Raw genomic sequence first — 5,667 nt, forward strand, 5'->3', positions numbered from 1 at the left:
CACTAAAGAAAAATATCCTTGCATGTCACTTTCGTTTAAAAATATAAAAAATGTGAAGTTTTTTTTTTGTAAAACATAAAAACAACAAAACTTAAGACCTTAAGAATCTCCTTATGAATTTTGTGAATATCTAGATCATTGGTGTTTGGATTTGAGGGTCAACAGGGCGAACACTGAGGCTGGGTATTAGAAATACAACATGGCAACATGAGACATGTTAACTCTGAGAACACTAACATCTAGATTAAGGTGTGAGAGGTAAATACATAACAGAAGCTAAAAAGGAGTTGCTTGTCTCTAGATTAGTTAAAATAAATTGAAAATAAACTGATTTGAACACGTTTGATGCATTATACAAAAAAAGGTTCATGATATAGTTCACATGATCTAAGCAAGAGTGACTCGGAATCTCAAATGTTAAAGTACACTTACTGATTGTACTTTTACTACATGAGCTAATGTAGATGCTCTAAAAGCACGCTGGCTGAAAAAGAACCACACGTTTGGAGAAACTGTGCTGTAACTTCTCATACTGTGACGTTTTCTGACAAAAGTGAATTGAAAACTTATGCTGTACAGTTTACTAAGGGGTCCTTTGCTGGGCCATGTGCAATTACACAAAAGAACAAGTTAAATTTCACCATAACACTGACTGGAGAAAAGCCAAATTGGGATTCTAATTGACATTACAACTGAAATCAGTGCTGTGATAGTTAGTTTAAGATCACAACCTGATTTAAAACACAGTCTAACATCAACATTCTTGCCCCTGAAAATAGGTCAGGATGGCCGAAAAATGTACTTTAAAAATGAGATTTTCTTTTTGTTTCATTGGAACAGTAAAGTACCATTACAAAGAAATGAGTACACCTTTGTAGATATCACTGATATGGAGTTTTTCATGTTTTACATACAGACTTTCTCATTTAAACCATGGTGACTTAAAAGTTTAGCAGCAAGACACTTGTTTCCTTTGTTCCATCAAACATTTCTTTCAGCCATCTGTGTTTATCAGAGCGATATGTGACTAATTTTTTATTGAATCACCAGAAAGTACACAAATACAAGATTAAATATTTTATTTATTTATCAAAAGATACATAATTACACATTGATACAATGAATAAGGTGTCTATAAAAATTACACATGGTGTAAGAAAAACATTATAACATACAAATAAGTGTTTTAAGATAATCTGACATACTTTAAAAGCATAAGAATAAAAGTTGTTTTTTTAAAAAAATCATGTTCTTTGATGATCACATTACATGTATCACATTTTTTAAAGCATAACGTAGGGTGTTCACAAAAACAGTTTTATGATTACTTTTTCCACAGTGCTTGTATGCCTCTTGCAAAACTATGTACTTATCACCATATGACATAATAACTCACGATTATGCAAGACCAGCCATGAAATGTCCGTCGCTTCATTACAATCATTTGTCCCCGCTGCTGCCCTCAGACCCAGTCTGTGGGGTAAAATTGCTTTTTTGGTGGTTCATAAAAAATATCTCAAAAAGCGATGTTAGTGAGGGGACCAGAAACACTGGGTTGCAGAGCAGTTGGTAAGGACTTGTATATTTCTGGAGAGTCTGCAAAAGCTGTCTTGCTCGTGCTCCTGATTGGATATGTGGAGCCCGGCTCTGATATCTCACTGGTGGCAGCTAAAGGTAGGCATGCCTTGGAGGCGGAGTTGGTCTCGGGCGCAATCTTTCAAACGAGCCTCACGGCATTTCAGGCAACCTCAGGCCGGAAACAACATCCGGTCACTCGCGGTCAAAATCCACGCAGAGCTGGTGTTTCGCAGGGATCAGGTTAACACATCTGGGTCTAAAAAATAAAGGTGTCCAAGTCAGAGATATCTAGAAAGTTTGATAAAAATGAAAAAAGAGGGTAAATGTTTTGTTTTTCTTGTACAATTAGCTGTTAAGAAGGGGAACAAGAATGAACCAAACCTACCAATTCGATCGAGAGACTCAAAAAAAGAGGAGTTGAGCAGGTTTATCTCAGAGTCTGAAAAGAAATAACATCGAGTATTTACAAACGGGAAAAAACAGTAAAAATATAAACATTATATGAACAAGAGTGAGAAAAAATGAGATACCTGATGAGGCCATGATAGGTGATGTAGACATGTAATGTATAAACTTTTACGGGAGTTAAAAGTGGAGCTTATATATATTTTAAAGTGTATTGTACGTGGGATAGGCTCCAGCGCACGGCGCGAGCCTGAGAAAAGGATAAGTGGAGGCGAATGGATGGATGGAGTATTGTACCTGTTACAAACCATTGTGATATTTATTTATTTTTTTAAATGAAAGGATTGACAGAATGGTAAAAAGGAAAATGCAAAAATGTAGTTAGAGAGCAAGATTAACACTTACCGAATGATATGCGGATAAGGAAAGAGACGCAAGTTGCTGTTGAAATCGGCCGCTCCCTATGCGAAATCGCAAGCAGTCTGAGCGGTTCCAGTTGTTGATATGTCTGAAGTCAGATCTCTTCTGGGGTTCGAAGATAGTCTTAACATCAGCGGGAGATCGTAAAATCAGAGCTGGAGCCGATTGGCTAACCGGGGTGCGAAGGGAGCGGTGCAAGGGTTATGTGATTGGCAGCGGGGCGCAGTGAGGCGGAGTTGGTCTAAGGGGGGAATTTTCAAACGAGGTAAGCAGCGCATTCGGGACCAGAGCGGGGAGCGAACAAGCAGGAAAAAATTGTGCTCTGGAAGCTGTTGCGGGTCGGTGCGATTAAGAGCGAGGTAGAACTTAGACTCTGCGTAGAATTTTAGAGGTAGCTAGCAAGAGGCAAGTTTTTGAAGAAAAAAGAGTAAGGAGCTTTCCCAATGTTTTTGGATTATAGCGCTTTTTTTTTGGGGAATAGAGGGGTAGCTAACAAGTTATTCTAGGGGTTTTGGAGAAATCGCGGAGAAATTTTTAAAAGGAGTTTTGGCTTTGTTTGGCTGAGCATGAAGGGAGCCGCGGGGCGCTGAATTTGAGAAAAAAGACTAAGGATTTTTTCAGGATTTTCCCTGTTATCGAATATAAGGTTTTGGGAATAGAGGGGGTACCCTAACAAGTTATTGTAGGGTTTTGGAGAAATAGCGGAGGGTTTTTTAAGGAGTTTTCCCTGCTTATGTATCTAAGGATTAGGTTAAGGGGGCTGCGGGGATCGCGAGTTGTTTTTTCTGAGTATGAGTTTTATTCTAAATCTACAAATGCATATAAATCGAAATAAAGTTTTCCCCCAAGGCATGCAGCATGTGTTTGTGGCCATACTGAACGTTACAAAAGCACAAGTTTAACTAAACAATTTTAATATGGTTTAATACATTTTTAAACACATGAGCACGGAGCCCGAGAGAGCACGGTCCGGAGACACGGGCGCGCCCCCGCGCGCCCAGACACACAGCCTCGGGCGCGCGCGGGCGCGCGCACACACACTGACCCGCCACCAGATGGCGTTTTTTGAGCATAAAAAAATAAATAAATTTTTTAATTGCTTAAAGAAATAAAAGAATGCTAATTTGATATATAAAAAACTTTCTAAATAATCAATTATATTTTTATGAATATCATATTTTTATGAATATCATATTTTTATGAATATCATATTTTTATGAATATCATATTTTTATTATTTAATTACTTCCTACTTCCGGACTTCCGGAGCTAATTTAATTAGGGGCTAATTTAATTAGGGGATAATTTAATTACTTCCTACTTCCGGACTTCCGGAGCTAATTTAATTAGGGGATAATTTAATTAGGGGTCATAAATCAATTAAGGGGGTCATAAATCACTGCGTTTGACGAAAGGGGTATAATATCACTCTCTGATGGATCCTCCTCAGCCATGATGTTGTGGATCACGATCACCTTCATCATATTGTCTGTGTAATCCTCACATTCCTACATGTTAAAAAGAAAGAAACAAAAAGCATACACATGTTTTATTTTATTTAAGATGCTTTTTCAATATATTTCAGTTGATCTGAAGAGGGGAGTGGACACGATGGATAGAGAAGGGGAGAACAGGGGATAGGAGAGGACAGGAGAGAAGAACATTAGGATCCCTTGAGTTAATAAGTGAACTGTTATCAATATGACAAACCTGGCAGTCATGAAAAAGATCTTCTTGTCTTTCCCCGAGGTAGCTAATGAGGCAGCAGATAAGGAGATCCCTTTTCTTCTCGATGCTCTGTGTCTGTAGGGAGATACAATTTAGTGAAAAGACTAAGTCGAGTGATTTACTTACATTAAGACTGAATTCCTTAAAAACAAAAACGTGGCTGATGCCTCTCTCCAGCTTTCAACAGGTGAGAGGCTGGGTACACCCTGGACAGCCAATCACAAGGAAACATAGAGACATACAGGATAAACAACCACGCACACACTCAAACCTAAGGACAATTTGGAGAGACCAATTAACCTGACAGCCATGCTCTCTGACTGTGGGAGGAAGCTGGAGTACCCGGGGGGAACCCACACATGCACAGGGAGAACATGCAAACTCCATGCATAAAGACCCTGGGCCGGGATTTGAACCCAGGACCTTCTTGCTACCCACTGCAGCCCTCCATAATTACATATTTGTGAAAAAAGTCAAATAACATAGGTCATTCAAAGTGTCCAGCAGAGGTCTCATCTTGGAACCAGCAGCTCCTCCTTTGGCAGGCATAAGCTGCAAAAGACCTGGTGTGTACTCATCAAGTTTCAGCATGAATGTCTCCACCAAAGAAACTGTGGTGATGCGTCTGAACTCTTCGATGAGCTAAGAAGTAAGGGGACAAAAAAATGACATTTCAATTTGTTGACATTTGTTTGACATTTGTTTTTTGGTGGAAAGGAATAGTTATCACACATACTCACCTGAGCCTCAGTGAATAATGCTGGCCACCTTTCTTTTAACTCACCCACAGAGGGGCAGAGGCTGACCACTCCAAGTCTTCGGCTAGAGAACGTTTTATTCATTTTTTCTGCAATTATCTTTGCGTTGTTTTTCTTTGTTATTTCATAAATTAATTCCAGCCTCTCTTTCTCCAGTGTCTCTTGGGTTTCTCCAGTAGGATGCGGAGGGAGATAATTAACCTCTGCTTTTTTTTGGCTTTTTTACATTCTTTGATGGCACTGCATCAGCTGGATGCTTCCTTTTTAAGGCATTAATTTCAATTTCCGGGTAAGAAAATTTTCGAGATCTTAGCTTGGCACGGTAATTGTGCATCTTGTTTTTTATGCGCTGCTGCCAGCCATATAAGCCGGCAAATGATCCTGGCTCCTTAAGACACGCAAACTTTGAAACCAAGGCTTCAGGCACTGAGAGGATCTGCTGATTGGTTGGGTAAGCAGTGTACGAAAAAATTACTTTTGCAAGGTCTTGCATTGTTGCTGATTTAACACTGGCATCCATGAAAGGTCTTCCAGTGTTGCGATATGAGTTGTTTGCCTCAGCGAGGATTAGTTGTATGTCTCGGGAAAACTCCGGTACTTGAAATGGCACTGGCCACGCAGCAGGGCGACATGAATCAGGGAGAATGATGGTGTCACTGGACCTTGACGATGCGCAGTCGGACACCTGTGAGGGTGCATCATGACTGGCAGGGCAGATGTCCGTTTCAGTAGTACTTGCAGGATGGGTGCTCACTGAAGTCGAAGAGTTCAATGCAGA

General features: G+C 39.8%; 1 long non-coding RNA gene across 2 annotated transcripts; it reads right to left on the minus strand.

Annotated features, from left to right (window-relative positions):
• Positions 1-1,064: 1,064 nt before the first annotated feature.
• Positions 1,065-3,761, minus strand: LOC143419767 (uncharacterized). Of its 2 annotated transcripts, XR_013099767.1 has the most exons (3): positions 2,389-3,761; positions 1,964-2,017; positions 1,065-1,866 (listed from the first exon to the last, which is right to left on the minus strand). It is a non-coding gene; the product is annotated as an uncharacterized LOC143419767 (long non-coding RNA). The 2 variants fall into 2 exon arrangements; XR_013099766.1 differs by lacking the exon at positions 2,389-3,761 and having other exon boundaries at positions 1,964-2,095.
• Positions 3,762-5,667: the final 1,906 nt, after the last annotated feature.

Source organism: Maylandia zebra, linkage group LG8, assembly GCF_041146795.1.
Source record: "Maylandia zebra isolate NMK-2024a linkage group LG8, Mzebra_GT3a, whole genome shotgun sequence".
NCBI classification, from domain to species: domain Eukaryota; kingdom Metazoa; phylum Chordata; class Actinopteri; order Cichliformes; family Cichlidae; genus Maylandia; species Maylandia zebra.